The 10,662-nt window shown below is 38.5% G+C and overlaps 1 pseudogene; it reads left to right on the top strand.

The window, feature by feature from the left end:
• The first annotated feature begins 1,023 nt into the window (after positions 1–1,023).
• LOC110328897 lies at positions 1,024–6,803 on the top strand (annotated as a pseudogene).
• Positions 6,804–10,662: the final 3,859 nt, after the last annotated feature.

The raw sequence follows: 10,662 nt of genomic DNA, 5'->3' as shown, positions 1-10,662 counted from the left end.
GGGTAGGGGAACAGAGGTGGGGGGAGGGGTATGGGAAACTTTCGGGATAGCATTTGAAATGTAAATAAAGAAAATAATAATTAAAAAAAAAAGAAAAAAAAAAGAGGGGCTGCTTGGCCCCACCTCACTCTCTAACCTCTCCTCATCCTCTCCTCTCCCCGTTCTCTTTTCCTCTCTCACTCTCCTCTCCCCCTCTCCTCTTCTCTCTCTTACTCTCTCCTCTCACTCTCTTTCTCTCCCTCTCACTCTCTCTTATTCTCTAGCCTTTCTTCTCTCACTCCTTTTCCCCCTTCTCTCCTCTTGGCTATGGCCGGTCTCTCTCTCACTCTCTATCTTCTCTCTTTCTCCCTGCCTTTCTACAATAAAACTCTAAAACTATAGACTGTCTCTGTTCATCAAGGCTCACTGCGCTTAGATGATGGGATAGGCTTTCCTCTAAAGAGCTGTTTGTAATCTCCTGATGGAAGGCCTTCCTATGCTCCAGTCAAGGCCTGGAGTAAGGACTCTTGCCCATGTGGGAACCTCTATCCCTCAGCCCTCTCTCCCATAACCCCGGGGCTAAAGGTGTCACCCTGGGGCCCCTGGTATTGGGGGCTGCCACTTGTCCATCCCCCATTGAGTGGGGTGGGTGGCTTAGATGACCACCTGGGGCCGAGTGGAAAGCATCTGGCAGCCCTCCCATGTCTGCCTGCCCAGAGCATAGGAGGAACTCTGCCTGGACATGGGCTCTTTCCCTCCCCTTTCCTTCCCCTATACTCCCCTTAGTTCCTACAGGTTCCAATATATATTGGAAATATATTGCAGCATTGTAAACATCAAGGATGGATGAGAGAGATGAGGTGTAGATTATGAGATTTTAAGGAATAGAAATAACTGCAAGAATGGCCAGTCCTATAGACAGTTGTTGGACAGAAATAGAATATTTTGTTTAAAAATACTTTGAAATGAATATATCCTACATAAGCTTTTAAATTTTTTTCACAGAGAAGGATTCTACAGCTACACAAAACTATTTGAACATTATGTGACTTATGCAGCGAGCTGTTATGCAGAAGGGATATCATGAATTCTTCAATACATGAGAATTTTGACCTACTATTTTTGTATTTAACAGATCCTTGTATTTTCCTTAGTGCTGAGAAACCAGGAAAACAATTTATGTCCTTTCTTCCCTCTCTATTTAGCTTTATGGACTTTGGTTTATCAAGCCCCTTGTCCTATATTCCAGTGTACAGTTCTGATCTAACTGACTAAATTGACTTCTGGGGCCTAGTGAGGAACTTTCTGATGTTCTTTGATTTCTCCGTGAGGCAAAGGAAAATATTTTCTTATTATGATGGCACCATCTAGAAGCATTTTGCAGAAGGCTCTCGGCCAGTGTTGTCTGAACTTCTACTGAAAGCTGAGCTGTGGTTTGTCAACTCTGACTTTGTCTTGGATTTTGCTTGTCCCCTGTTTCCCAACACAGTCTATGTGGGAGGTTTACTGGACAAACCTGTTCAGCCAATACCCAAGTAAGTGAAACCTTAGGTCTTTGCTTGGTTTCAGGTCGATGGCAAAGGCTATGACAACTATTTGCCAAAGGGATACTCAGAACACAATAGGATGTTGCAAGTAAAGTATTTCAGATGCAGCATTTAGTTGTGCAAGGACAAAATTAGAACCTTTTCTATCCTGGGATTCAGGACCTCTGACAGTGTGCTACCTGTGGGCTCTCTTCTAACTCCAGTCCTGACTTTGTGGCTATGAATTTTAAAATAAAGTTATCATTTTTCTCCTGTATTTAGGCTAAGTGCATTGATGACTTGTGCTCTCAATGACTGTTTAGTAGGTAATTTAGTCAGAATAAAATACAATAAGGTTTGAGAAAAGATGTGCTCAGAGTAGAGCATTGGAGACTGGCAACAGGTACTGTTACTATGGTCCTGTGTCTCCAAACCTATTGAGGACTAGATCAAAGTATATTGAATATAAAACACTTTTACAAGAAAGACAAGGAAGACATTGTATATTTCTGTTTTTAAGTATATTATAGATATTTAAAATATGAAACAATTTTTATTTTTATCTTTATTAATAATTTCTCATATAATTTATTTTGATCACATTATCCTCTCCTACAACTCCAAGATCTTTCTTACCTACTCATCTTTGTTTTCTTTCTTTCAAAAAATCCCAAAAATAAAAAATAAAAAGTCAAGAAACAAAAATGATAACAACAAAGCCCAGTAAACAAAAACACCCACAAAAATGAAAATTAAAAATAGTCACAAGATCAGTAAAAAAAAAAGTACCCCCTCAAAAAAAAGTGCTCCCTCACCCCAAAGAAAAGAAAAATGAAACAAGAAGTCCACAAAGATACCAATGAGTTCATTTTCTGTTGGCTAACAGGTTGAACTCCTGCACAGAAGGTCTGGTCCTGGATGTGGCTGACACACCCAGTGGTGAAAGCTGGTTTTACCTTTATTAGTGGGTATCAGCTAGCAGTTCATCTGGATTTCAGTCCTGTTGTGCTTGAAAGATACCATTTTCTTAAGTAAACCACCACCTCTGGCTCTTGTAATCCTTTTGCCTTTTCTTATGCTTAGATCTCTGAATCTTGAGGGGAGGGTTAATGAAGACATCCCATTTAGGACTGAGTGCTCCAAGGTCTCTCACTGCCACTGTCCAGTTGTGAATTTTTGCATTGATTCTTATACACTGCAAGAAGAAGCTTTTTCGATGAGAGCTGAGCTAGGCACTGATCTATGGGCATAGCAGTATGTCATGAAGATTCATTTTATTCCTAAATTCATTTAGGAGAATCATAATAGCAGCTTTTGCCCTAGGCTTTTCCATAATCTGTCTAGTCTCTGATTCTTAGACTCTAGCAGAGTCAGGATTGGGTTCCATCTCTGGGGTGAGCTTTAAATTCAATCTAAAAGTGGTTGGTTGCTCCCATAACCTTTGGTCACTATTGCACTAGTATATCACATAGGCATGCTGTTGTTGTAGGTCACAGAGTTCGTAGCTGGGTGCTACTGATGATCACCTTCCAGAATCATGAAAACTGTAGTAGGGATGAAATTTCCTGTTAAGTACAACCTCAGGTTCTTGTTCAATGACAGATTGTTTTTAGCAATAGGGCCTTATCATCAGGTTTGGAGAAGCAACCAGTAGCCTTGGCAATAGACTGTGATTTGGGGAGAATTCCATGAGAACCATTTGTCTAATGACTCAACAAGATGTGACCCATTCCTGGTCTGGATGTTTTACTGGTGGTTTAAGATGTCTATCTTAGGCATTATTTCTCTTATTATTTGGGGATTCCATTTGGATTCTTTAAATAGATGTGCATATTTCAGGAAGCTTCTACAGCAGTAGAGGTATGATTTTTTTCAAATGGCCTTTAGTGATAGGCACTCCTCCTGTATTCCCTCCAGTGCCCATCTCACAATCGTCCTCCCTAGCTAATCCTCCTAATTAGTTTCTGTTTTATCTCTCTCTAACACTGTATTCTGTTTCCCCCTCCTTGGAAAAGGAAAAGCCTTCCTACTCTGTACTCCCTTACATGGTAATACCCTCTGGCTATTCAGGCTGTAGCACATGTATCAAGAGATTAAGAGCTAACATCCACATACAAAAGGAAACCTACTATGTTTGTCTTTTTGATTTTGGATTACTTCACTTAGGATAATTTATTTCTAGTTCCGTCTGATTACTTGGAAATTTCATTTTCCTTAGCACCTGAATAATGTTCTGTGTGGTGAATATACTACATTTTCATTATTTATTCATCAGTTGATGGGCACCTAGGATATCTAGATTGTTTCTAATTTCTGATTATTATGATCAGGGCATCAAAGAGTGAAGTTAAACAATTTATTAGTTAGGAATATATCATAAGTTTAAACATAAACACATCAATTAAGGGATTTGAGAGCAACAAAAGCTATGATGTTAAAGATAGAGAGAAATAAGGCAAACACAGCCACTGCTACAATAACCATAAACTTCAGTATTCTAGTTTTAGTATAGAAAGATTATCCACACAAATCAAATTCTAATCTTGACATCAGCATAAAATAGCCAGAATTAAGAGTAACAAATGGAACTCTTGATGTACCAACAACACAGTATTGTTGCACCAACAAAACCTCCTGTTGGTCCTCCTCCACTTAGCACTCCCCTGTGTTCATATGATCTATGTATGTATATAAAAATATATAATGTATATCATATACATACACATGTGTATAGGCTCTGCATATGAGACAATGACATTTGCCTTGCTTCCCTTTGCTTTTCCTTATACTCTGTGGTTACCACTTCTCCTTTTGTATATACCTTCTGACAGTCTCATTTTTAACAGTATATTTTATACACTACTTTATATATAATATTTAAGTATGTATATTTAAATTCTGCGTGATAGAAAACATGTAATCTTTTTCTTCTTTGTTTAATGAGGTATTTTGTTTAATGATGTATTTAAGTAAGAGTCAATATCAATGTTTACAAAAATAGTCATAAAATTGAACACTTCAATACTGAGAGCTACAAATATTGATGATGGAAAGTAAAGACTTCCTAAATATATGGAGACATACCATACCATAAAAAATTCTCTGAAGAAATTGTTTGGGTAGTCATTCTATATGCCATCATTATTTTGATGTAAACCTAGAAAGCAAAACATTCCCTACTTTCTCATCAGAAGACAAGAAATGCAGAAACAAATGAGGGGAAATTTAATCTTAGTACACTATTTCCAGGAATATGAATTTATATGAGTGAAAAACCATTTTCAGATCATACAATAATCCAAAGACAAAATTGCCATACCATACGGCCATTGTAGCACTAGACATATATATTTTAAGAAATTGAAAAAATCATCCAAATAAAAACCCGTGCATGTATGTATGATCATGGGAATATTCATTATATCCAAGAGGCAGAAATAACCAATGCACCCACACTAAATAAAAATGGAAACACATAAACACACACACACACACACACACACACACACACACACACACACACACACACATGCTTGCATGCACCACAGATGTTTTCAGCCTTAAAGCGAAAGATTAATTATATGCTGTAATCAGTGTAAGTCAAAACCAGTATGCTAAGTCAAAGAATACAATCCAAAATGTCACTTATATAAAATTTTAAGAGTAGGCAATTCAGACCAAGTAACATATTGACAAATTCTGGGCACTGTATTAGTAAGACTTGGAGCATAAATGTTTAATGGATAAGATCTGTGAAAATGGTGGAGAGGTGGAAGTTAATAGGATTGAAAATGTACTGAAAGTAACCCCATTTATTTTTGTCTACAGTGGGTATACTTATGCTAATTTCTTGTCAATAAGAATTCAATTATCTCAGTGCCATAATTAATACTGTTTGAAGTCTGAGGTTTTAGGTCTTCATTTTGTGCTTAAAAATATCTTCTCAAGTATTTCTAATTTTCAGCTTTAACCTGAAACCACTGATACAGGTGAAGGAGTATGAAGGTCAAACTCCAATTGTGAAGAAATATTAAAGGAAAACATGCTAGATGGTTTGTTAGATGGAGGTACCAAGGAGCCTTATCCTGCATTGGCCACACTTTTCATGAGAGAAATGATTTTGCAGGATTTTATAGCTTGACTTCCCTTCTGGAAAAGCACACTTCAGTATGCACTTCCAAACAGCATCATCTGGGGCCAGCCTTAGAATATAACAAAGTTCTCATAGCTTCTAGGACCTACAATGATCCAAAGAGTATGACTCTGATACTACAATCAGAAATTCAGTGAGGAAAGATATTCCAAATCATCCCAGCATCCTTATTTTACAAAATATTGTTAGGCATAGATATCTAGAATCTGCAACTGTCGATGCTACTTACATTCTAAGGGGTGTGCATGTGTGTGTGTGTGAGAGAGAGAGGTGGGGAGAAAGAGAGAGAGAGAGAGAGAGAGAGAGAGAGAGAGAGAGAGAGAGACTGAGACTGTAGTGTTGGCTGAAACCCTAAAACCCTCTTCAAACTCATATTGATTAGCAAAATTGTTTATATGGAAAACATGTCTGTAAGAATGACTCAAGCAATTTCTAAACCATGTAAGCACAATAAAATAAAGCATGATGCAGAGGACACTGCCCTATGAAAGGCAGCTCAGAAGTTGCTAATGGGTGGGCATATTCATACATAGATACATCATCTGACTTTCATTGCACACCCATCCAGAATGTCACACATAACCCTATTGACTCCTTTTATTCTCTTTCTCTAGGACTTGGAGAACTTCACTGCTAAGTTTGGCGACTCTGGGTTTGTTCTTGTTTCTCAGGGATCCACATTGAGCTTCTATCAGACCAAGAAAAGCATCAGTGAGATGAGTAATGCCTTTGCCCTCCTCCCTCAATGGGTGATTTGGCCATTTAATGCTTCCTATTGGCTTAAAGATATCAAGTTTGCTAAAAATGTGAAAAACGTTGACTGGCTTCCTCAGAATTACCTCTTAGGTAAGGTCTGCACAGATGTCTCTTCTCTTTACACTCATCTATGTGTGATAGTCACCAGGACCCACTAACTAGATGGGGTTGTAAACTAATATTAGAAGGATCTGCAATTGATAGACTTAAGCAAGATCCTGGAGGGCAGAAGTCATCTAGCCAGAGAGCTAGAAGAGTAAATCCATACTTTCAAAGTCACCAGAGTGGCCTGTTTAATTCTTTCATTCTCTTTTCTTATTATGACAGGCTTCAGCCTTCTATCATATCACGTTGACTGTACTCTATCTGTCCCTGAAAGGACATTTTGAATGTAATAGACAGTGGCAAGTGAACTAAGGACACATGAGAGTATAGCTATTGTCTTTAGTTGTCTTTAGTTAACTGCTTAGCACCTATCAATCATGTGTCACATAACAGGAGTGACTGGACACATTCTTATCAAAACCCTTCTTATGCAGGAGGGGCTTGAAGATTCGTAACTACACGATGTTTGTGCCAACAATGCTTGGAGTTGTAGCAAGCCATGGGAGCACTAGGTTGAGTTCCTTCAAAGTAGGTTATTGAATTGGCCTAGTGTTGGTTTTATGGAGATGACCTTAATGCACTAATGATAATCTTTGTTTCTGAGCTGCCCTTTGGAGTCCTCTCACTACTACAATTAATAATTAAGAGGTTGTAGGATAATGGTTTAAAATCATCAAAGGTACAGCTTTCTATATAGTTTAACTGCATAGTATTTTCTAGAGAAGAGCTGATTCTATGAGACATATATAGATAGAGATCAATCATTCAATTATTAAGTCATTTTAATTTCTTTTAAGATATATGGGGCAGGTATTAGGGTTTGGAAAGATAAACATGTCTGAGGCATTATTACTTGATTCATAATCTTCAAACTGTAGAAAGTATAATACACAGTGGAGACACACACAGAGAGACAGAGACTCCATGGGAGAGTCTATTTTTCATTAGAGAAGAGTCACCCAGAAAACAGAATTGTGCGTAATATTCTAGAGCTAACCTGTGTCCTCCAAAAGTAACACTACAGAAATTATAATGATGTGCCAAGAGTAATTTTCTAGTTCGTGTCTACATATATGAGGCCTCTTTGAGTGAGATAATGATTTTTTTTAAATGAGTATACCATGTGAGGCAGGGGATTGCCTTACACTTCTACAAACATTCCACACTCTCTTCCTCCTCTTCCTCTTCCTCTTCCTCTTCCTCCTCCTCCTCCTTTTCCTCCTCCTCCTCCTTTTCCTCCTCCTCCTCCTCCTCCTCCTCCTCCTCNNNTCCTCCTCCTCCTCCTCCTCCTCCTCCTCTTCCTCCTCCTCCTCTCACTTTGTCTATTAATGCTCCCTCCATTCTTTTTATGGAATAGCTTGTCCATGAGATTCAAGTCTCACCTGTGACATTATCTTTCTAGTCTATTGGTTCTATTTCTAGCAGCCTCCTATCATGCTAGCTTACTACATAAATTCCATTTTAACATTTAAGGTCTACAAATGTTCTACTTTTCTGTACTTTCCTTTACTTTTGTACCTTAATGGAAGGCAGCTATGCTCACTGCTATACTAAACTGCCTACTGCATGCTTTGTACTTTATTGTAATCTGCAAACTTAAGTGTAAGTCCCTTATCTTTCACTTTCTTCTCAGTGCCTAGCAAAGGGCAGCTACTAAACAGGTAGTTAATGGTTTTCCAATCAGTGATGCAATGAGATAGGACCTTGACACTTCAAGGCAAATACCTTCTACCAGAACCCAGTGATCTCCCTTAAAGAATAACAAGTATTTTTCCCCTTATAACGAAGAGAGGATAATTTATTGATGCTTCAAGGGCAGAAACCTGAGTCAATTCTTCGAATTTTGTACTTTCCTTTATAATTAGGCACTTAGGCAGGTCTTGTTAGCAGGAAGAAAAACACCCATGTAACAGAAGATATAAGGCCTAAAGAGTTGGTAAGTTTCAGGGCAGCTGTAAGTATTTGCAGTTTCATGTGTTGTGCTGGATATTCACCTTCTGAAGAACAATTGGATTTTCAGATTATTAAATTCTGACTGGGCATTCCTCATTGTACCCATAATAGAAGGATTTTAGAGTGGAACAGAAATGTGCATCTTTAGGGCCAGCTCTATAATTTGTAAAAATGCAAATATGGGAATCCTTTATTCAAATAATTTTGAAGTAGTGACAAACCAAGAAGACTTAAATGAAGCACAGGGTCCTGGAGAGATGGCTCACTGGATGAGAGCCCTTGCTATTCTTCCAGAGTAGTGGAGTTTGGTTATGTATACACATACTGTAGGGATCACAACCACCTGTAAATTCACCTCCAGGGGATCTGATAACCTGATAGCCTCCACTGGTGCCACACCCACTCCAATGGAGTCTGTGTGACAAGTCCAAAAGCTTGGTCACAGTCCTGAAGCAAAAAGCTTCATGGAAACTGGTCTCCTGGAAGTTCTTTGGCATCCGGTAACACGGGTGTGTTTCAGATTTGTCCCTGTGATAGTTGGTGGAGGGTCTTGCATGCTTTCCTTCAGTATTGTTTTATTATAGGTGCCCCCAAGAAATGATTTGACTTATTCAGACAAAATGTCTCTAGTGTTGAAAGATAGTGAAAGAAATCAGACATTGAAGTTTACTGGATAAGAGTAGAAATCTCAGGGCAAGTTCTACAAATTAAACTTAGAATTCTCATTACAGTCAGGTATGGCAGACTACATTACATATTACAAGAAAGATGCTGGGCTCCTCTGATAAATGGAGGTTCCCAACAGATACTTAAAATAACAGCTAAGCCACTCCCACATGCAGGAATTTACAATGGTTTAGGAAAAAGGAGGGTTGTGATTTAAGGAGGAACTAGAATAGTACATTATTCATGGAAAGGTTAGCAAGAGCAGAACATCCCCCCCCCATACACATTTTCACAAGGCTCAGAGGAATAGCATAATTAGGTGCTTAGACCCTTGTGACTAGGGTGTGAAATCCTCAACTGGCTCCTATAATAGGTAACTTCAGATAGGGCTGCTTTTTATTTCAGTTGTAACCACTGCCTGGTTCCTGTCAGTCTTTATATATGCATTTCTCTGTTTTGTGTCATTATACATCAGATGACTTCACTGTACCTTCAATGTATCACCTAACTTCCTTATTTTCTTCTGTAATATAAGTCTGATGCTCTCTTTGAGAAATTACATTCAGATTCAACACTCTCTTGTGTTCATGTCTGTTTGTCACTCGCTGACTCCTTGCCTACCTGAGTACTGAAACCATGATTTTTCCCCTGTGTTGAGGGATTCTGACTGGGCCCAGCCCATGGCACACTGGCAGATGCATTCATGTGCACATATACACATGCATATGCTTACACATTCACATGTACATACACACACAATAATTAAAATGAAAAAATAAATCCCTAAACCAAGCACAGGATACTACTATGCATAATGTATAAATATGAAGCCTGAGTTGGGAAAACCTGTTTTGACCAACATGATATTCTGTTGCTATACGAAGGAAACAGGCACAAATCTCCAGATTCTTCAGAGTATTATATGTCAACAAGTATACATTGATACAGAGTAATTGTTCCATACATGTGATATAACTTCAACTATAACATTACTGTTATTTAATAGAAGAGGTATGGTCTCATCCTAAAATAGAAAGTTTTTATACTTTAGTACCTTTAGGATTAATTAATCTGAACAAGTAAGATTATATTAATCTTTTAAAGTAGATCATGCTAATGAGAGGCATATACATATCAGTATAACCCACCTAAGGGTACAGAGTAGAAATATTTGGGTGGTGTGTGTGTGTGTGTGTGTGTGTGTGTGTGTGTGTGTGTTGGGGTAATAAGAGATATGAGGGTTCAAAATATTGGCACATCACTATTATAGCATCCCTTCTATTTTGACCCACAAGTACAAGTCTGCAGCAATGGCTGCCAGAGTGATCAGACGTACCCACCCTATCCCTCCAGAGGCTTGTGGTCTGGTTTGACCACATCCTGAAGACAGGGATGTAGCACATTTCAAGCCCTATGCTTTTCAGCAGCCATAGCATGAGCAGTATTTGCTGGATGTCATCCTGTTCCTGGTAGCGCTTACTCTAGGCAACTTATGGCTTTGTGGGAAGGTTCTTGGTGCTGTGA

The sequence above is a fragment of the Mus pahari genome, chromosome 11 (assembly GCF_900095145.1).
Source record: "Mus pahari chromosome 11, PAHARI_EIJ_v1.1, whole genome shotgun sequence".
In the NCBI taxonomy this organism is placed as follows: Eukaryota; Metazoa; Chordata; class Mammalia; order Rodentia; family Muridae; genus Mus; species Mus pahari.
Note: the sequence above shows the minus strand (reverse complement) of the source record. Positions and strands in the feature narration are given on the sequence as shown.